Below are 24,036 nucleotides of genomic sequence, written 5' to 3' on the forward strand. Positions count from 1 at the left end.
TGTTGCAATTACTATAGGAAAATCAAAAAGAGTTTTCTTCATACTAAATGGAAATTAAAGGACTATACCTTATGCTTTGTACTCACAATATTTACATCTATCCTAATTTTAAACCTATCCAATAGCCTCAAAGGAGATTTAACCCTATCTTAAAGGATATAGTTAAAAATGAATTGCAAAAATTATTGAATGATAGTTTTATCTACCTCATCTTTAATAGCCAATGGGTTTCACCCCTATTTATTGTACCAAATAAGGGAGGAAAATGGAGAGTTTGTGTAGATTATAGGGAGCTCAATTCAACCACTAAGAAAGACCACTTTTCCTTACCATTTATAGGCCAAGTTCTTAACAACCTTGCTGGCAAGAAATATTTCTCTTTTCTGGATAGTTTTAGTGGTTACAATCAGATACAAATAGCTCCAAAGGATCAAGAAAAAAAAACTTTCACATGCCCATGGGGTACCTTTGCCTACTTAATCTTACCCTCTAGCCTATGTAATAACTAGCCAGCTTCCAATGAGCTATCATAAGTATCTTTTTAGATATATTTGCTAACTATGTGGAGATCTACATGGATGATTTTATTGTTTATGGGACTAATTTTGGAGAAGTAAAAGACAACTTAGAGATAGTGCTTAAGAGATGCCAAGACTATAACCTTTCCCTAAATAGTGAAAAATGTTTTATGATGATGGAAGAAGGAGTAATTCTAGATCATTTCATTTCATCCAAGGGCATCCAAGTAGATCCTACAAAGATTGAACTCATTAGTACCTTTCCTAAACTAGAGAAGCAAAAGGATGTCTGAAGTTTCCTAGGACATGTTGGACATTATAGATGATTCATCAAGAATTTTAGTCAACTTGTAGCACCCCCTTATAATCTATTAAAAAAGGATTTCAAGTTTTTTTAGGATTCTACACATGCTACATCTTTCTTCCAGCTTAAAGAAGTCCTCACCATAGCACCATTTTTAAGAGGACCTAATTGGGGAATACCTTTCCACATCCATATAGATTCCTTAGACTATGCTATAGGTTTGGTGTTAGGCCAAAAGGTGCTCCTAATTGAACATGTTATTTATTTCATCAGTAAAACTTTGAAAGGTGTAGAATTTAACTACATAGGTACTGAAAAAGAGTTACTTGCAGTTATTTATGCATTGAATAAATTCAAGCACTACATTATTGCATATGAAATATTTGTTCATACTAATCATTTTGATATAAAGTATCTAATAAATAAGCCTATAATATTATGAAGATTAGCTTTTTGGTTATTACTTATGTAGGAATTTGATATCACCATAGTCAATAAACCTAGCAAGGGCAATGTGGTAGCTAACTTTCTCTCTTGGTTGCATGTTCTCAATTATCCTATAGACATTGATGATAGTTTTTCAGATGAACACCTTTTTCTATTATCAGCACAGAATCCATGGTATGTAGATATTGAAAATTACCTCATCATAGGAAAGATGTTATCTCATTTCTTTGCAAAAGAAACAAAGTTACTCTCTAAAAAAGGTTTTAATTATTCTTGGATTGTTGGATTTATGTTTTATATTGGCTCTAATCAAGTCATGCATTAGTGCATTAGACAAGATGAAACATATTCAATATGCTAAGAGCATACCATGATGAACCCTGTGGAGGTCATTTTATAGCCAAAAGGATAGCCTCTAAAATATTGACAACTAGGTACTATTTTCCAACTTTACACAAGGATGCACCAGATACACAAAGAAATGTGATAAGTGTTAATGAATGGGAAGACCCACTAAATCTAATGAAGTTCCCCTATAGCCTCAAGTAGTTGTTCCGCCCTTTGATAAATGGGGGAGGGACTTTGTAGGCCCTATTGAACCCTCTTCACAAGGTAAATCCTATATCTTAGTTTGCATTGATTATGTAACTAAATGGGTAGAGGCCAAACCCATGAAACACCCAAGGGATAACAATGTTGCAAAGTTCTTCTATGAATCCATTTTACACGGTTTGGAGTTTCCAGTGAGTTTACATCTGACAAAGGAGCTCAATCTACATCCAACTTGATAGTTCCCTCATGGAAGAATACACTATTGAGCATGGAAAATCATCACCTTACCATCCGCAAGCTAATGGCCAAGTCAAATTTACTAATAGAGAATTGGAAGCTATTCTCATCAAAATGGTAGCACTTCATAGGAAGTATTTGGCCACACACCTTCATGGGAATCTACTATAAGTTTTACTCCTTTTGAGCTCATTTTAGTCCTTTTGAAATCTACCATAGGTTTTACACCTTTTGCACTCATTTATGGGAGGTTTGTTGTCATGTCTGTAGAGTTTGAATATAAAACCTTAAGGACCACTTTGGATCTTTGTATGGAACTCACTATTGCACAGCAAGACTAAATCCTAAGTTTAAATGGTATTGATGAATGGTGCAAATTTTCTTTAAACAACACTAAACTCATCCAACATCAACAAAAACTATGACATGATAATTTTATCAAAGGAAAAATGTTTTTCATAAGGGATTGAGCACTTATTTAATATTCCAAGTAACAACACAATCTAGAAAAGTTTCAAACTTGCTAGTTAGGACCATATGAAATTGTTGTTGTATTTGCAAATGGAGCAGTCTAGTTGTCCACTATTGGTCTTATTCAATTAAAGTTACTTGTCAATGGGCATCACCTCAAGCTCTACAGAAAACCATTAAGTTGTGAGGAGTTCCTATAGTAATTTTAGTATATGAAAGATATCCTTGTTCCTCCAATCTATTTCTTCTACCTTGACTGCTACCAAATCTTGAATTGTTTCAAGCTTTTCATAATAAATACTTTCTTCTTGAAAGTACTTTCTTTGTCTTTTGTTTCACCTCACCTTCTCTCTTTTTTATCCTTCCACCCCATTCCATCACTTTATGATTTCTGATGATCTTTTTTAGAACTCTTTCTTGCAGCACCTACCAAGTATGTCCCACATACTTTTACATATAACTTATTTTACTTACTCTTTATTTAGAAATTTGTGTTGTTTAAATTTATTTCTCTTGCATTTCCTATCCTGGTGGGACCCATGCCAAACTTAGTTGGGGGGGATATTCATTTCTTTAATTTCAAATTGCATGTGAACTTTAAAAGCTATTGTCTTATGTAATGTTTGTCATCACACATTGATGACCTATCCTTCTATGATTGTGTCACTAAGGGAGTTAAGGACATTAAAGTTGAGCTTAACCTTTAATGATATTTGGCAATGTGTTTGGGGTGATAGACCTATACACAAGTGAAAATTATGAGATTAAATGTAAGGAATGATGTCATGAGATTGTATGTACTAAAAACCTTTATGAAGTACAAAATGACACTATGTCATTTTCTCTATTTAGTGCCATAATATTACAAATTTTGTTAACTCACCATTGTTGAACTCTCGAAAACACCATGATCTTATCAAAATTTTGTTTTCAAAAATAATGGGTGGAGGTCTTGAGAGGTATGAACCAATTGATCACATACTTTTGTTGGGTGATGTAGCCAATTGTGAAATATTTCAAAGATGGGGATGGTTAGATTACTACCTCGGTCTTAAGGGATTTGATGAAGAGGTTACCCTTCAATTTTTGAGCACCCTAATAGGATGGTTTTGCATTGTTAAGGGCCATAGAATTGAATTTATAGAAGAATTGGTCACTGAAGTCACTAGGTTACCTTAGGAAGGAGAAATTGAGCAAAAGATTTTTTCCTATGAATGGCTAGGGCATTGTTAAGTGTGCATGCTAAGCCTTCATTAGATATTGATAAGAAGTAGGTTACCTCTAGACTATCATTTATGTTGGATTTTATCCAACCAATAGTATTCATCATTGAATACTTCACTTGTGAAGGTCATTACAAATACTTGCATGCCCTACATTTCAAGATTCCAGCTCATCTATGGCATGATTATCATCAGGTAAACATTCCTAATTTCCTATTTAACATTGTCAAGAAGCAAGATTATTTTATACAATCAAGAAAGGATCAATCTATGTCATTCCTAGAGGTCAAGGAGTTGGATGAAGGGAAAATACATCTACTAGTTTTTTTAAGGTCATTCATAGAACTAAAAATATTCCTAAAGCATCTTCCTCTAGTTCTAGACCACCTAAGAAGAGAATATATAAAGCTTATGCCTATATCTCTAGTAAAAAGAAACAAAATCATAGGGAAGCTATTGTTCACTTCTTTAGAATAACTGAGAGGAAGGGTGTATTAGTTTTTCAAGGTCAAAATATACAAATAAGACTTTTCTCTTAGCTTAGTGAACTCACAAAACATTCATATCTATGCATACATCCATGCAATCACTAAAACTTGTAGGTTACTATTAAATCAACTTGTAGAAATGTAAACATGAAACATAAAAGATTCACCAACACACTTGACACAATGATTTAACATGGAAATCCAATTTGGAAAAAACCACCAGAAACATACTACTCCTTTTCACTCTTCTAAAGTGATGCCCTATGAAAGGCCAACCCTATTAAAGGTTACAACACACACTATTAAATGTAACCCCATTAAAGAATTTCAATCACCCTGTTAGAAGTGAGCCTTGTTAGAGGACTTTAGGACATTCATTTGGAATACCACCCAGATAAAGGATTTTCAAATGACTATTAGGTCAACCTTAATCCAAAGGATTTACCCTAGATTGATACAATTGTTAGAGAGTAAAAATAGAGCTTTGATCTTATACAACTTACAACTTCTCTTGCAGATTATAGATCACTATTTAGTCCTCAATTCTGCTTGGCTTCCATACTTTGTAGTTCTGATAGCTTGTTCACCCTTCAAGCATATATCTCCTTAAGACTTCTTTCTTAGCTCACCAATACAATCAAATTTTAGGTCACTTGATGAAGCAAAGTCCTTGACTTCCTGTCTTCCTTCTTTTTTATGTTCTTTCCTTGTTTTCTCTAAACCTCTCTCCTTATTTGCCTCATGACTAGACATTCCTATAAATAGGAAATTAAGATACTTTTCCATTTTCCATCATCCACTTTAGGGTTTTGAGGGATTAGGTAGGATACAATGTATCAACCTCATACTCCATCTTTCTTCTAGACACTTCTCCTAGAATCCATTTGAATTCACCTAGAAATGGTTTACAACAATTTCTATGCCACTAGCTCATCAACCTTATCTTTCTTCTGGTTCACAAGTTTTAAGAAAATAAACTTGTTGGCTTATATTTGGAAAATCTTTGATCTTTAACATAATGTAGTAGCTTGACATTATCAACCTTCTAATGCTCACCACATATTGTGTTGCTCGACATCAAGTGTGTAATCATTTGGCATTAACTAAAGTTTACCGATGCTCAGGACATACTGCATTACTTGGCATCAACTGTGAAATCACTTGGCATTAACTATTTTAATCAACACACACTATAATTTTCTTTTACTCGACTCCAACTAATTTTTTTCTTGGCTTGCACTAGCTTTTCTCAGCACCTACTAACAACTCGGTCAAGCTTGGTAGATAGTCTTTGTGTAAATTATTCTTCTAAAGTTTCTAAGTGTAACCAACCTTTGTAACCTCAAGTATATTATCAATACATCATGTCATCATTGTCTTAACTAATCCTTATACTTCATTACATAATCATAACTCAACCTTTCCTCTAGGTGTTATTGTTACGTCTTATTGATAAAATCCTCTTCATTAATCAACTAGGTGATAGTACTTGAACCTTATAAGCAATTGTCTTACTAGAAAATAGCAGGTTTATTATCAGTGACAAAACAATGATTGAAACACATAGTCTACTTCAACAATCTCCATCTTTCATAATCTCTTTTACAATGATCTTTTCAATTAGATCTCAACAATCTCCCTCTTTGGCATTGATGGCAAACCAAACTGATCAAGCAAGTCACGTAAATGGTAAAACACTTTGCTCAACCAATCTAACTAGGTTAAAATATAAAGACAATACCAAAAAGAAAACTTGTATCAACATTTCTCAAAATTTCTCCTTCTATCAGCAACTTCCATCTTCTGATTAGGTTACAAAATTCTTTCTTATGACTCCCTCTGAGTTTCTTCCTTGTAAGTCCCTCTTACTAGGTAGATTAAGTGTTCTCCTCTTTTGTCCGTCTTCATTATTCTATATCTTCCTCTAATATACTTTCTCCCTTTTGATCACTAGAATATCTCTTGTAACTCCCTCTAATAATGATTACTTTAATGCTCTTTCTCCCTTAGATAATGATCAATTTAATGCTCTTTCTCCCTCTTTGAAAATAATGCCAAAGACATATCATCTCTTAATCTTAACATGTAGATATAGGATTTTGTAGTTTCTATAGATTCTCCCTCTATCACCTTGCTTGTGGCTATTTTGGAGTTTCAACATTTTGATTACTTTAGGAAACTCCTAAAGTAAGATCCTTTGCATCAATTTGTGGCATTTGGCAATTAGCTTGTTTGATGCAAGGCACTCCTCTTGTTACTTAGATAACCTTTGATAGGGGTACCACCCCTATTTTACCTCTTACATATTCATGAGCATCCTTAGGTAATGGTTTTGAAGATATCAAAAATTTTATCTTTTGTGTTAACATATTCTATCTTCACCTATTTATCTTGAACTAGCTCTCTCAAGTAATAATACTTGATTGCAATGTGCTTTATCTTAGTGTGCATCACTAGATTCTTTGATATATTGATAGCACTTGTGTTGTCACAATAAAGTATCATTGGTTCTATTATTTCTTCCTTCATTCCTTTGAGTAGTTGCTTGATCTATACAATGTTTGTGTAGCTTATAGCAGCAACAACATATTTAGCTTCAGTAGTAGAATGTGAAGTAAAACTTTGTTTCTTACTAGTCCATGTAACTAGTCTCTTGCCTAAGAAAAGTGCTCCTCCACTAGTGCTCTTTCTATCATCTATGTTGCTAGCCTAGTCAACATTAGTTTAGGCTCTCAAATCAAACTTTTTATTTTTCTTGTAGTATAGACAAAACCCTTTTGTTCCTTTCACGTATCTCATTATTCTTTTCACAACCATTAAATGATTCTCCCTGGGATTTGTAAAGACTCTTGCTACTATCCCTACAAAAAATGCAATATCAAGTTGGTTATGTTCAACATATTGCAACTTACCAATCATGGACATGTACAGTGTTTGATTCACTTCAACAGAATCATCATTCTGTGATTGTTTGTTTCCTATCACCATAGGTGTACTTACCAATTTTGAATCCTCCTATCCAAAAATTTTTAATATTCCTTGATATACTTTGACTGAGTGATGTATATACCATATTTTAGCTAATATAATTGCAATCCCACAATAAATTTGATCACTCCAAACATTGACATTTTAAATCCATCCTTCATCTAATTTTCAAAATCCTTACATAAAGTATCTTGACCTCAAAATATTATATCATCAACGAAAAATTTAAATAATAGAATACCTTTACATTTTTCAATATTTATGTATAAATTACTATTATCATCAGTTCTTTTGTAATGTCCCTTTTCTGATTTTTCATGACATTTCCAACCTCTAATCAGATCTTTAAAATCAAACAGCTAATATCCCAAAGATCCACCAAATTCCTCAAGAAACCCCAAATCGGGTATGTTGAAAATAGTGCTAAAAGCTTCACAACTTCAAAAATTATTAATGAATCTGAAAATGGAAATTTTTACAGAACTTTCAGCAGCATAACAGCCTACAAATTGACATTTCCAGATCCGTATAGCCTTTACACAATAGCTCGAAAATGTAGGACCAAAACTATGCTCATCGGGCTACCGAAATAGCACAAAATATGCCCGGAAACACCACAAGAACACTAATAATCTATCTCAGAATGTTTAATCACGTCCCAATATATATATTCAGATCTATTTTAATAGCTTGAAGTATAAAATACAGCAACAACCAAAACTGATATGAAATACTCAACCGGAAACACCAAACTTTCACAAAAATACACCCGGAAACTCACAAATCTGCACTGTTCAGCACAAAGGCAAACTCTGTATGAGCATTCACATAGAATGGATTCAAACTCCCATCCTTAGCCTTCCTAGAAACCTGCAAACTCCCATTCTTGGGTCTTCTTCTCCACAGGTTTGGCAGCCTCTGAAGAATAACAAAGAATGAGCCAAAAATCAAGTTCTGGAATGAGCCCAAAATGCCTCCAAACCCCTTAAAAGAGGGCATAAATGTAACTCACGTCCAAGAGAGGTTAATGAAACTTATTTTAATAATAATTTTCATTTATTAGTCCAACGATTTCCAAAGATTAACCCCCTTTTTCCGAAACTTCACTTTCTTGGGCCTGCCTGCCTTAGCAAAGATTTTCTTTTTTTAATTATTTGAAAAGGGGACATGACAAGTCCTCCCCTCCCAATCATTGCTTGTCCTCAAGCAATGGCTGAACAATAAACCAATCAATCCACCTGGATCCCAAATGTAGTCATGAACTATACTACTACCAATTAACATAGGCTCCTGCAATATCCTCTGCAATATGACCAAGAGGAATCCATAATCAAATTGACAATTATAGCTCAACCAAACTCCGAAATCACCACTACCAGAATCAAAAACCCATGAGGCACAAACTCTTAGAACATCAGAACCCAAGTAAAGTGGACAAATCAAACTACCAACACAGTAAATACCATCAACGCATCCCACTGGCCTATATGGAATGTACAATCCAACTCTGCAACAATGGTGAACCCTCTTGAATGAAACTGTACCAAGTATGGAGAATCCACACACTGTACAACTCCTGCAGTCAACACAACTTTGCAAATCATCAGCCACTATCTCATAACCATAACTCCCATACACATGAAGAAGTGATACAACCCACTGTGACTGATCACCAGCTAAGTCAAGAGATGTCATAGCCAAAGGAGTAGAATCAATAACAACACCTGCTAAAGAATCACTCCAAAACTCTTGCTCTAAGTCATGTATTATCAACTTGTCAATTGCAGGAATTATCACCATGTCATGCCCATCACAACTCTCATCCCGAGGCATCAAACTATCCCATAACTGATGATAAGCACTAGGAACCAAAGTACATCTCTGTATCATCATCTCATCAACATGGTCATCAAAGGTAGATAGATGAGCATACCTCACAGTGTAATGCCGATAGAATGCACCAATCTCAGTCAGTGGCTCAGATTGCAATCCAAATGTAACTAACTGCAATTGATCATTAACCAAGTTGGAACTGACTACTACCTCTAAAGACATTGCGAAGGGTGTAGTATTACTAGTAGGAACCATGCCAACTATCAGCTCACCAACGTCACACATGGTCTTTGATACAACATCTCTAGTCTTCTTGCCATTAGTACTAGAGGTCACCACCATGTCAGGCACTCCACAAAAATCTGCTACAGCACCCAACTCAATTGAACCTGACTCTAGTGGGAATGAACCTGATATGCCAATGTTAGTATCAAGGATGGATGCATCCCCATCTCCACTGTCTCTAACAATCTCGGCCATGGACATCCTCAGATCACCAAACACCATAGCTTGTGACTGTATAGAATTAGGTAAAGACTGTAGTCACTCTAACTCCATGGTCACCTTAGCCAAATGAAACTGTGACTCCTTGAGAGCCAACTGTGTACTCTCAAGAGTCTCAGAAGTCACCTCAAGTTGCTCAGTAAGCTCACTCACCTCATCTTCCTTGGCCAACAATGCATCATATGTTGTACTACCCCACTCCATAAGATAATCTCTGTCAGCTACCAACTGCATATAATTTTGTCTCAAAATCCAAATAGCCTCCCATAAAGAGTGGATCTCTGTCAAGGAAAGATAACTTCCTCCCTGTTCATCACTAGTAGGAGAATCCCATCCATAAACTGCTAACAACTGACGAGCAGCATCGAAATGTTGGCAAGTGATAGCAATGTCTTGGTCACTAACTCTCAACTGATTAGACACATGATGGCACTGGTTTGACTGTCTCCTACAAACCTCCTCTGATGCACTGTCTGAAGGAGTGTCCTCAAAGTTACTAGTCTCTAGAGTATTACCATCCATATCCTGTGAATCAAATCTAAAGCTCATATCAGCATACAGAGTATCAAAAACATTAGCATTGCTGTCCAACTCCTCTATACCCAAGGGAACTAAGTCTTCAAAACTCCCCACTGCATCCTTCTGGATGTCATCAATGCCAATATGATCCTGGGACTCATCTATACACACTGCCAAATATGAAATATCATCAACACATTCCAGCAAGTATGGCCGACTGGATATATGAACAAAGCCCAACATTGGTGTATAAAAACTAATACCAACATCAGACAAGATACTGGCACAAGAAAAGACAACACCGTGTAATCTACTAATCAAATACATGATAGCACCCAAACAAACACTGCTACCAAAAAGTGTTAAAGATCTCCAGTCAACTGAATCCCAAATGCCAATATAACAATCTCGAGTCCATATCCGTAAACTAGAATCAACTGGTAACTCAAGAAAACTCCTCACCTGAGTAATATGACCAATACCAACTAACTCCACATACCTATCATGATGAGATAATGAAGTCACACTACTATCTTTGTTCACCTTCAGCTGGCTGGACAAATCATGTGAAGTACTACCAGCCTCAACCTCATGTGATGAAGCATCTAACTGTGTCTGGTACTCTTTCTCAGCAAAGTCATGAATGCTCAATGTCTGCTCATCTCTACCAGGTATCTCACCATCCTACACAACAACATCCTCATAATCATCATCTGAACCCACTACACTGTAGTCACTGCCTGTTGTAACTATACCATCCTGAATACCTGTGGCATCACCCTTTGACAACCTGTAAACAATTGTCTCAATTTGAGTATCAAGTTGAACGTTGCTATCAATCTGTGTAATATCCTTTCCCACCACCTCCTGTGGCAGAGTAGAATCTGAGACCTCTACTTGGCTATCAGCTAGTTTCTCAAACTCCTCATGCAAGTTCTTGGGAATTGTGTCATCTGTCCTGTGAGAAAATTTGCCAAATAGAAATCCAGTCAACTTATCCACCTTAGCTGGGTCAGATAACATGTCATTTATACGGTGGTGCTCAACCAACTGTTTAGACATGTCATGGCTTATTTTCATAAGTTTATCTCGAATGTCTAAATAACCATCCTTTCTATTATTTTGACTCTGGCTATCAATTGTCCAAGATTGTTCCCTCTGAGACTCTGTACTATACCTGTCCATTCTGGATAAAGTAGAGTGTAACCCCAATAGGATATAACTTCTTCAAACACCAAGAACTAACATGCAAATGATTAGAAGTAGCATGCAACCATAGATTTGGACATGCAATTGATTAGAAGCAACATGCAACCACCAAATTATGACATGCAAGATCTGGGTAGTTGTCAAAACTGAAATGCAAACTTCTACAACGACCAAATTCACCAAGAACTAACATGAAAATGATTAGAAGTAGCATGCAACCATAAATAAAACTGATTAGAAGCAACATGCAATCATAAATTATGACATGCAAGATTTGGGTAGTTCTCAAAACTGAAATGCAAGATCTGGGTAGTTGTCAAAACTGACCTGCAAACTTCTACAAACCCTCGGGCTAGCAAGATCATGGCTCTGATACCACTGTAATGTCCCTTTTCTGATTTTTCATGACATTTCCAACCTCTAATCAGATCTTTAAAATCAAACAGCTAATATCCCAAAGATCCACCAAATTCCTCAAGAAACCCCAAATCGGGTATGTTGAAAATAGTGCTAAAAGCTTCACAACTTCAAAAATTATTAATGAATCTGAAAATGGAAATTTTTACAGAACTTTCAGCAGCATAACAGCCTACAAATTTACATTTCCAGATCCGTATAGCCTTTACACAACAGCTCGAAAATGTAGGACCAAAACTATGCTCATCGGGCTCCCGAAATAGCACAAAATATGCCCGAAAACACCACAAGAACACTAATAATCTATCTCAGAAGTTTAATCACGTCCCAATATATATATTCAGATCTATTTTAACAGCTTGAAGTATAAAATACAGCAGCAACCAAAACTGATATGAAATACTCAACCGGAAACACCAAACTCTCACAAAAATACACCCGGAAACTCACAAATCTGCACTGTTCAGCACAAAGGCAAACTCTGTATGAGCATGCACATGGAATGGCTTCAAAATCCTGTCCTTAGCCTTCCTGGAAACCTACAAACTCCCATTCTTGGGTCTCCTTCTCCACAGGTTTGGCAGCCTCTGAAGAATAACAAAGAATGAGCCAAAAATCAAGTTCTGGAATGAGCCCAAAATGCCTCCAAACCCCTTAAAAGAGGGCATAAATGTAACTCACCTCCAAGAGAGGTTAATGAAACTTATTTTAATAATAATTTTCATTTATTAGTCCAACGGTTTCCAAAGATTAACCCCCTTTTTCCGAAACTTCACTTTCTTGGGCTTGCCTGCCTTAGCAAAGATTTTCTTTTTTTAATTATTTGAAAAGGGGACATGACATCTTTCAAATCCAATTTTCACAAGATACTTATGAATTCTCTCATACCATGCTTTTGGTGCTTGTTTCAAATCATATAGAGCTTTGTGCAATCTACATACTATATTCTTATTGTTAACATTAACAAATCCTTCTAGTTGTTCTATGTAAACTTCTTCTTCTAGTAGGCCATTAAGAAATGCAAATTTTACATCTATCTGATAAGCTTTGAATCCTTTGTATGCAACATAAGCAAGTAGAGTTCTAACTCCTTTCAATTTGGCAATAGGGTTAAATGTCTCTCCATAGTCAATTCCTTCCTCTTGTGCATATCCTTTGCAAACTATTCTTGCTTTGTTTCTTGTGATTTCACCATTTTCATCTAGCTTATTTCTAAATACCCACTTGGTGCCAATCACATTTTTGTCTTCTAGTCTAGGAACTAGACTCCATGTTTTTTTCTTCTCTATTTGTTCAATCTCCTCTTACATGGCTTTGCACTAGTCAACGTCTTCTAATGCACCTTTCACTATCTTAGGTTCCTTCTTGCTCAACAAACATGATTTACTTCTCAATCTATTTTCTATCATTGTCCTAGCATCTTTTTTCTAATGATTTTATTAGTAGGATGATGTCTTTTGACATATTTGGACAATCTTGGCTCAACTCATGTTTCTTCATTTTGTCTTTTAGCATCAAAGTCACTATGTATATCTATGTCAAGTATTTCAGCATCTCTTTCATGTGTACTATTCCTAGAATTAGAATGTGCAACTCCTTCATTTCGTAACTTGGCATCTAAATGCAACTTGGTTCCTAAATTCAACTTGGCATTCAAAGGATGTGACTTGGAAATCAATGAAACTTGATGGTTGTTTCTAGCTTAATTTGAAGTATCTTCTTTAGCAAGCATTCCTTCATAAAAGTATACAAATGATTTGTATTCTTCTGGCTTTTTCATATGTTCATCATCATGTACTTCTTTATATTCATCAAAATTCACATTTGTTATTTCCACAATTTTTTTAGTGTTAGTATTCAAAAACTTGTACGCTTTACTTCTTCTGGAGTAGCCAAGGAATATACCTTCTTCACCTTTTTCATCAAGTTTTCCATCTCTAAAATCTTTAAGAATGTAACATTTACTCCCAAATACCTTAAAGTATTTTACATTGGGTGAGTATCCATACCATAGTTCAAAATGTGTTGAATGAGTACCTTTCTTGATGTGCACATAGTTCAAGGTATAGACAACTATGCTTATAACTTCTCTCTAATATTTTGGAGCAACATTCTTTTCCATCATGAGTGTTCTAGCACAGCCCATTATTGACCTATTTCTTCTTTTAGCAATTCCATTTTGTAGAGGGGTTCTAGGTGTAGATGTCTATCTTTTGATCCCTTTATCATTACAAAACATTTCAAACTCATTTGATGTAAATTCTCCTCCTCTATCTGATCTCAAACATTTTAGACTCTTACTTTTTTCTTTCTCAACTCTTGCCAAGAACCACTTAAACATATGAAAAGCATCAAATTTATATTCTAGAAACATGAATATCATCATTATAGAATGATCATCTACAAATAACATTATGTACTTATCTCGCTTGTAGCTTTGCACTTCAATTGGTCCACATAGGTTAGTATGAACAATCTCAAGTATTTCTTTAGAGGTATAAGTTTTTCTCTTAAAACATGACCTTTTCAATTTGCCTAGCTCACACTATTTGCATGTCATATTATCAAGCTTTTTCATCTTAGGCAAACCTCTAACTTTCTTCATGTTACTAATACTAACCAAGTTATCAAAATTAACATGACATAACCTTTTGTGCCATAGCCATACATCATCAAAGTTTATAGCAAGACAAGTAGCATCCTCTATATCAAGATAGAATAGATTAATTCTAGTTTGATCACCTTTTCTAACCAGTTTCTCATTTATGTCATATATTTTAGCAATCATATTTTAAAATTCAACCTTGCACTCTAAATTGTTTAGTTGTAATACACTTAAACAGATTATAATTTAGTCCTTCAACATAGTAAGCATTGTTACATGAGATCTTATCTATGAGTTTGATGGAATCCTTTCCTTTTATCAAACATTTTGCATCATTACCAAATCTTACACTATTTCTATCATAACAATTTAGGGTAACAAACTTACTTTTGTCTCCAATCATGTGATGTGAGCATCCACTATCAATGATACATCTACCATTTTTCTTCACACAAGTCACAAGTGTAGTTGCCTCATCTTCATTAGATTTTTCCTTCACTACAACATAAACTATATCATCATGTTCATCAAAATCATCCTCTTTAGCAATGTAGCACTTCTTACCTTTGTCTTTGTGATCCTTGCTATCTTCATTTCTTCTACCTTTTTATTTATCACTTCCTCTATAGTTTTTCTTCTCTAGACATCTAGTAACAATACAACCAATCCTATTGCAATTGAAACAAATGATAGGTAACTTAGCTTTGAACTTTCCTTTTCCTCTATGGAATCTTCTTGCCACTAGTGCTTCTAGTTGTTCAACATCTTCTTCATCTATATCACTATTACTAGACACATGTTTTATCATTCTTTTCTTCTTCTACTTCTTCTCATCAAAATCTTTAAATGAAAACTTAGCCTTGAAAGTAGATTCAAGACTCTCTGGTTTGTAATTATCAAAGTTAGTAGCTCAAAAGTAGTGAGTCTACCTACTAGACCTTCAAGACTTAGATTATTGCTTGGAATAAATCTCAATTCATGAATTGTAGCAAGTCTAATATCATAAATATTAGAAATAGATAATACTGAGAGGGGGGTGAATCATTATTTTCAATCTTTTTACTCACAACTAAATTTTATTAATTACTTTCCCACATGCATAAGAAAGAGAATCAATATTTCTAAACAAAATAACAACCATATAAGAATAGAACTCATAACACCATATTTTGTTAATTAGGGAAACCTTGGCCAAGGGAAAATCCTATTGGGGATGGAACCCACAAGATGATTCACTATATAAATAATTTGGTTAAGGATATTGGTTCTATTATCTCAAGTCCCTATTAGGAGACTAGGCCTTATTAGAAGCCTCAACCCTGTTAGGAGTTGCTTCAACCCTATTAGGAGTTGCTAGATCATATACAAATGTGTGTAAGAAGAGCCCACTACCCTAACATGCAATTATACAATAAGTTCTTCAAGAGAATAAGTATGCATACAATATTGGATCAGTCGTTGTACTTTGCAAATCTTTTGATTGTCAATAACTGTGCATAGCTAAATTACGTGTTGTACTTCACAAATCTTTTGATTGTCAATACTTCATACAAGGGATAATTGTGCATATATCAAATTGCATCATATCTCACATCACATAACATTACTTTGCATAGCATTTTTTTTATCATACATATTGTACACTAATTTTGCAAATGAAGTTCTTTACTAATTTCAAACATATTGGTAAATTCTTCCTTAGTCAACTTACATATCATTCTTAGAGTTGGCTCATCAAGAATTAATAATTAAACAATTATTCAAGTCATTTGACTCATTCTATTGACATGCTCTATTCTACACCATATCATCAATACATCACTATTTTCTTCATAACTTGAACTCAGTTGGTCGCATGGGCATGTACACTGGTATACATCATGCATCTCTGGTTAACTATAAAGAGAATATTCCAAGAGAATATTTTGCTATCATCAAATCTATCATGCTATTGAAACACTGTCTAATACTTAGACAATTTTCTTTCATAAATAATCATGACTAATCTGCAAAATAAATATGTTTCCATAAATGACAACCATATAACTTACCTTATCTGATTGATTGGTCATATTGCCAACAATCTCCCCCTTTGGCATTGATGGCAACATTTTGATAAAATTGGCTAAGTCTCAAACATGTTGTCATACCAATCAAAATAAATAACCATAACATAGTAAAAATATTGTATTCATGTTTTGAAAGGATTACATCCCTTATAACTCTGATTAGAAAGTTATCTTAAAGTAGAACTTACTACTATACTTCAAAATATAAATATCAATTACAATTTTCCTTATTTTTCCCCTTTTCAATTACACTTGTCCATATTTCTCCCCCTTTGACATCAATGACAAAGGTGCCAAAAAAAAAAGTCAAAATTTGATAGCTACATCAAAACTAGGAAAAACTATCACTGAAGTTAGTCTTCAATTGCACAAGGTGTTTCCTCCAACTATCTTTTAGTGCATCAAATACACTAATTAGTGCACATAAGGCATATGTGGCTAATTCTATTGTGTTCAAATCTATAGCCATGAATTTTTCATATGAGGACTTTGTTTCCAAGCATTCCTCCAACTAATTTTCTAGCAATGTTACCTATGGGGATAAGTGATCTCTCAAAAGAGTGAATCTCTTCAGAACTTTCTCTTTCTCTATTTGAGATTCCCTTCTGCTATCATGAAGTGTCTACATTATATTCTCAATGGTATCTAACTTTTGATTCTATTTTACAAAGTTTCTAGTGAGTGTCTGAAGCTAAATTACCTTTTCTTTGATTTGATCATCAAAACTTCGAAGATGGATGTATGCAAAGTTACACTTAGCATAAGCATTTTTTCCTTCTATACTCTATCTTAATGCTTTAATGCATGCATTCAAAGTTTTTATATCATTCCTTATATATGTGCACATAGTATTAAGAAGTTTACCATCATGCTCCATTTGTGCTTGAATTGTAGCTACATTAGTAAGTGTTGTGAACTCATCATCAAAAATTTTATAGAAAATTGTTGCACATTGTTGAATATCTGTAGGTGTGTCAACAGGGCTTACTATCTTTTCCATTTTTTCTAGAACTAAAGTCAAAGTCTTTTCAATGGACTTGAATGATTTCTTCTTCTCAAGAATTTTACTCAAGGAAGATATGATATTTTTTGCTTCATCTTATTCATCTAACTGAACTACTACTGCTATGACCACTATTTCTTGAGTAGGTGGTTTAGAGGGTATTGTTACTGCTATTGCTAAGGGAACTCTTGAAGTAGTTTCTTTAATGCTAGATTCAATTTTCTTCACAGAAGGTGCATCTTCTTCCATTGGCTCCTGATCTTCTTCTTCATTAGATGAGTTGTTATAATCCACAATATTAACAATAATGCTAGCACCAAAATCTTAAAATGGATCCTTAGTTCTATCAACTATCACATTGGTGTTATCTACTTGCATAAATTCACTACCAATGGTGATAAGTGGTGAATCACTTGGAACAAGTTTTTCAAATGGTCGCTCAAAATTGTGAGGTGGACTACCTATAGTAGGACTTGTTTCCTTAGACTCTTTAGGCATAGGGCTTACCTTCTCTAGCTATGCACTCTATTTTGACATAGGGCTTGCCCATTTTGGTTGCACACTCTTCTTTGGTATAGTAGACATGTATGTGACTATAGCCTTTTGAGTTTCTTCATTTACTTCTTCATAATTTCCTCCCATGAGGAGAATGGATCTCATTTTATTCCTTAATAGTGGTGCTATTCCTTTCAAAATTTTGGTTAACTCTTCCTCCTTATTTATAGTACATAACTTTTTCACCATATTAATTCTTATTTTCTTGTCTTTCTCTATCACTCTACTTTTTCTATTTCTTAGTCTTTTGTACAAATCTTTAGGTATCTAACCTCTTATACTATCAAACCTTTTATCTTTAAGAAGCATATTCCTAACTACAGCATTCTCTAGCTATCTTCTATCCATAATATTGTACAAATCATAGTATTTCTTTAATTACACAAAATTATTTTCATGATTTGCTTGCTTAGATTCTCTACCTTGGGTTTCCATGCCTTTCGTCTAGCTAGAGTCTTTGCTTCCTAATTAGTTGGTTTTACTTGTCTATCACTAGTTTCTTCATCAGATTCAGAAGAACTAATCTACAAGGTTCTTCTTTTCTTGCTTGGACCACTTGTAGTCTTCTTAACTCTCTTCTTAGGAGATTTTTTGGTCTTTTCAAGCCTTGTAGACTTCCTAGGTGCTAGCGCTTCCTCAATCTTCACTAGATTCTTTAGAGGTTGTTGATGTGCAATTGTTGCATATGGTATAGTAGGTGCTTGCACACTTGTCTAGGCAACTGTGAGCTCTTCAATAGGTCTAGCCACTATAATGGGTGTAGGGGTCAATAACTCAGATTGACCACTAGCCTTCATTTTCATGGCTATCCCTTTTACCTCATCAAATTCCTTTGTACAGACATTCCTAATTTCTTCAAAATAGAATCAATCACCTTTTCCACTTTCTTCTTGGAGTCCTTAATTATCTAACTTGTTTTAAATTCACTCATCTCCTCAGTATATGTCCCCCATCTAGGACATTCAAAATCAACTTTAGACTATAGGATTATCTACGCATATCCTTCAATCAATTCCTTACACATTTCATAACCCATAGGTTCAATAAACTTAACTCGAGGAACTATAGGCTCCATACAAGTGAAATTTGTTTCAACCATGAAACATAGTTCATCCTTGTATTTCTACACTAGTACAGGAGGTATCCTATACCTCTGCTTCATTTTAGCTTGGAAAGATTTTATTATTCTGTCAATATCACTATCTCTGACTATTTCAGGTCTAGCTTTGTATACACAAGTCATTGTTTGCATTGCACACTCACTTCCATCCCAATTTATGATACCAAGAAATCTCTTAGTTGTGTAGAAAAATATGTGAGTCAGTAGGAATTAAAACCTAAAGACTGCACTCCTAGACTTCTTGATTCTTAATATATTATCTAACAACTATGTTCGAATAATGTTGCATAGATTAACATCTTCGCCTTTTACGGCCAAGTAAGTTGTATGAAGAAATCCTATAGGGAATGAATCTATCCTAGATCCATGATTGCATTTGTATCCCAAAATTTTGCTAATTAGTCTCACTCAATCATCCTAAATGTTGTTAACTTTCATGTTTCTATTGTCAAAACATGTGTTGAGATTTGTCTCAACTATCTTGTGCACATTCTTGATGTTTACTAGATTTCATCCTTCATTGTTTAAACTGATGACATTGTGAATTAGATCATTATCAATACATATGATAGAATCTCACAACCATAGAAGATCATCATGTACTCTACTCAGAATTATCCTTGTCCATTCATGATTTTTGAAGTCTATGTAGAACATATGCTTAACTAGGTTAAGTTTCTCTAGGTGTCCATGTTTTGGTTTTAGTGACAAATCATTTTTACACATTTTTTCCAATTCCTTACGAATTTCTATATCACTTGTTCTTTCAATTTTGCAATGAATATAACTTCTTATATCCTCAACATGAAGAACATGTTCTAAAACTTGCAAAAATGCTCCAATAGGGTCATCAATCAAAGAAACAAATGGGTGTTTCTTGAAATTGTATCTAGGTCTATTGCTCACATTAAAAACTTCTTCTCTTACCATTTCTGAAAAATTATGCTCAACAAATTCAAAAAATACATTAACTTTGTGTGTTAGGGTTTTTGGTGAAATTGTGTGTCTGTAGACCTCTTTAACTCTTCAAATCTTGCTTCAATCTTGCACTTAGATTTTGTACAAATAAATGATGTTTGCAAATCAATTCACATCCTTTAAATCTTTCACAACCTATAATTCGCATTAAATGCATATCTCCCACTAGTTTAGTCTACTATCTCTATATAATAGAGAGGTTGTTCTTCTTATATAACCTTATCCAGACCATATCAAACAATGTGCACTTCATTGTAGACTTCTCTCAATGTCTAGTATATACTACCAACTATGCAGCCTATGATATTTTCTCTAATATCAGTTATATATAACTAATGCTCTATTCCATTGAGAGTTGTTAATTATGGTAGGAGTCACAAAAAATAAGTGACTTCACTATCTTGTTAGGTACATCTTCTAGAACTATATGAGAACTTTCTAGTTCCTTTACCTTTACAAATGATTCCTTTAATTCTTCTGTCTGCTCCTTCATTTCTTTCTTTTAACTATCATCATTTCTACTATTGTTCCTCTTGTAATTCTAATTCTTGTTTAGGTTTCTTCTATCCATTCTACAAAACTTTTTTGTGTGTCCAAAGTTATCACATAATTGACATACAGGTACATTCCTTCATTGTTCATTTTTTTGGTCATCAGGTGCTCTGCAATTCCTTGCAATGTGTCCAAGATTGTTGCATCTATAACAAAAAATTTGTCTTCATTCTCCACTTTCATTACTATGAGATCTTCTTCTATTTCTTGCATGGTTAGTGTTCCTAAGCATTCTACTATTTGCATTATTACTATCAAATTTAGTTTTTTTACAATCTATTGCATAATGTCTATATCCATGACAATTATGATAATAAAAATTTGAAATAGGCTTGAAAGACTTACCTTTGCAATCATCATTAGTGTGTTCAAGTTCATCACACTAGGCATGAGATTCCTTTCTTTTATTGACCTCATCTTGATTATATTCTTTAGCTTTCTCAGAGTGAGTAACCTTCTCTTTTTCTTTAGATGTGTCCTCTATTTTTCTTAGGTCCTTCTTGACTCTAGGAGTATCATGTTCTATAGATTCTTAGCAGATTGTCCAAGAAAGAATCCAAGTCCAGTCTTCTCATAACTTGGTCTTTGTACATATATTTGTTCTTCAATATTTTCACTACTGGTATATAATTTTTCAAGTTGCTATTTAGTTTGCACCAACTCATCTTTCACAATAGTGTTGTATTTTTCTAATTATGCATATTCTAACTTGATAGATTCCAAATTGGATGTTACCTTTCTTAACTAGGATCTTAGATCTGCATTTTTAGCTTTTATTTCATAGTCATTATTTCCTCCATTTTTCTTAAGAATTAGCTTGAGTTCAAATATCTTTAACTCATGTTTTAGGATCTCATTTTCTTTCTTTAAATCTTCAATATCATCATCACTAGTTTGCTTACTAGGTCTTTTTTACTTCAGGCCATCTATCTTGTCTTTTGATTCACCAATGTAAGCTTTTGCATCTTTGTATCTATCATTAAGGCCATCTCTTTCATCAGTAAGGAGATCAATCTATTCAAGTGCTTCTTCAATATTTTTCTTCAATTGTTCCATATCCATAGGGATTTTATTCAAGTTGTTAAGCCTCTATTGAATAAATAGGCTTTGATACCAATCGTTAGAAACTGATAATATTGATAGGGGGGTTGAATTGGTATTTTCAATCTTTTTACTCATAGTCAAATTTTATTAATTACTTTCCCACAAGCATAAGAAAGAGAACCAATAGTGCTAAAAAAATAAACAACCATACAAGAAGAGAACTCATAACACCATATTTTGTTAACTAGGGAAACCCTAGCCAAGGGAAAACCCTAGTGGGGATGGAACCCACAAGATGATTCACTATATAAAGAATCTGATTAAGGATATTGACCCTATTAGGAGTCTATGAAGAATGTATAGTGTCTCAAGTCCCTTTTAGGAGACTAGGCCTTGTTAGAAGCCTCAACCCTGTTAGGAGTTGCTTCAACCCTATTAGCAGTTGATAGATTATATACAAATGTTTGCAAGAAGAGCCCACTGCCCTAACATGCAATTATACAATAAGTTCTTCAAGATAATAACTATACATACAATATTGGATCACTTGTTGTACTTCAAAAATATTCTAATTGTTAGTAACTACACATAGCTGAATTGCGTGTTGTACTTCACAAATCTTTTGATTGTCAGTACATCATACAAAGGATAATTGTGCATATATCAAATTGCATCATATCTCAATCACATAACATTGCTTCGCAGTGCATTTTTTTATCATACATATTACACACTAACTTTGCAAATGAAGTTCTTTCCTTAAATCAAACATATTGGTAAAATCTTCCTTAGTTAGCTCACATATCATTCTTAGAGTTGGCTCATCAAGAATTAATAATTAAAAAATTATTCAAGTCATTTAACTCATTTTGCTGACATGCTCTATTCTGCATTATATCATCACTGCATCACTATTTCCTTCATAACTTGAACTTAGTTGGTTGTACAGACATGCACACTAGTATACATCATCAATATGACATCATGCATCTTTGGTTAACTACATAAGGGAATATTCTAAGGGAATATTCCACTATCATGAAATCTATCATGTTGTTGTAACACTGTCTAATACTTAGACAATTCTCCTTCATGAATAATCATGACTACTCTGCAAAACAAATATATTTCCATAAATGACAACCATATAACTTACCTTATCTAATTGATTGGTCATAGTGCCAACAATAAATAGGCAGTAGTGTTTTTAAGACTTTTCTTAAAATAGTATCATCACCTATATGACCTGTAGTGCCTCTCCCATTTGACTGTTGTAAGTCATCTTGATGGATGCAACCTTGTTGATATTCCATTGAGAAGGGATCATGATTGTGACCATGAGTAGTCTACACCACAGAGGTGATTTGATTTATGTTTATGTATTGGTTGCCTTGATTATGCTTATGACTAATTTTTGAGGTTATGATGTGATTTATGGTTCACTGAGGTTTGTGCTAGTGGTTACCAGGATCAATGTAGTATCATGATGTCATTTTGTGATTACCTTGAGATGCATGTAGAGATTGCACTATGTACTATTACCTACTACCTTGGACTAGATTCTTGTATTAATGGTTAGTCATGTTTATGATAGTGTTTTTTTATGTGTATTAAGTTCCTTTTTGTTGTTGTGTAAACAACCATTATTAAATGCTTATATAGTTAGAAATGGATTTTCCATGTTGGATTCATTGGTTATGTGCTAAAAATATCTATTTATGTTAGGATTTACATGTGAGATGACCTGAGAGTCAGATGTTATACCTTGATTTTAGTATCATAAATTTTAGATTGCTATGCTACTCAATTGATCATATTGCATGATGATGCCATTTTGAGATGACATTGTGTTTTGTGATGATATCTAGTTATTCGGTATTTGGACATATCACTGAGTATGTTATGTGATGGATTTAATGCTATGGTTATTTACTTCATTTCTGTATTGTTATGCTTTATGTGAACCTAAGTGATGTAAATAGGTTATTTTGATATAATTAAATAAATAGTTAAATTAGGTAATTTAATGCATTTATTGCTTTAGCTATTTTATTATATGAAATTGCACTTCATCGTGTTGTTTAGTGTTCAGGATTTATATCCCTAGTAGTGGTACATGGAGTTAGCAATTCAACTATTCATATTTTACCAATGTTGTCCCTGTTTGGTCGACATATCCTTATTTTAATTGTTTAATTAAACCTTTTGCTGATTATTAAATCTGAATTCATTTGCATTATGTGATTACACCAGTGAGCATGTCTATGCATTTAGAGTTTCATATTGTCACAAAAGTTATTAAGGAAAATTATATATTTTTGGGTTTTCAAAATTTTTAATTGATTTATTTTAATTTCTAGAAGCTTTGCCATAGATGAATTCCTATTTCAAATAGCCTAT

This window comes from Cupressus sempervirens, chromosome 11 (genome assembly GCF_028749045.1).
Source record: "Cupressus sempervirens isolate cs-2001-9-10 chromosome 11, ASM2874904v1, whole genome shotgun sequence".
Lineage (NCBI taxonomy): Eukaryota > Viridiplantae > Streptophyta > Pinopsida > Cupressales > Cupressaceae > Cupressus > Cupressus sempervirens.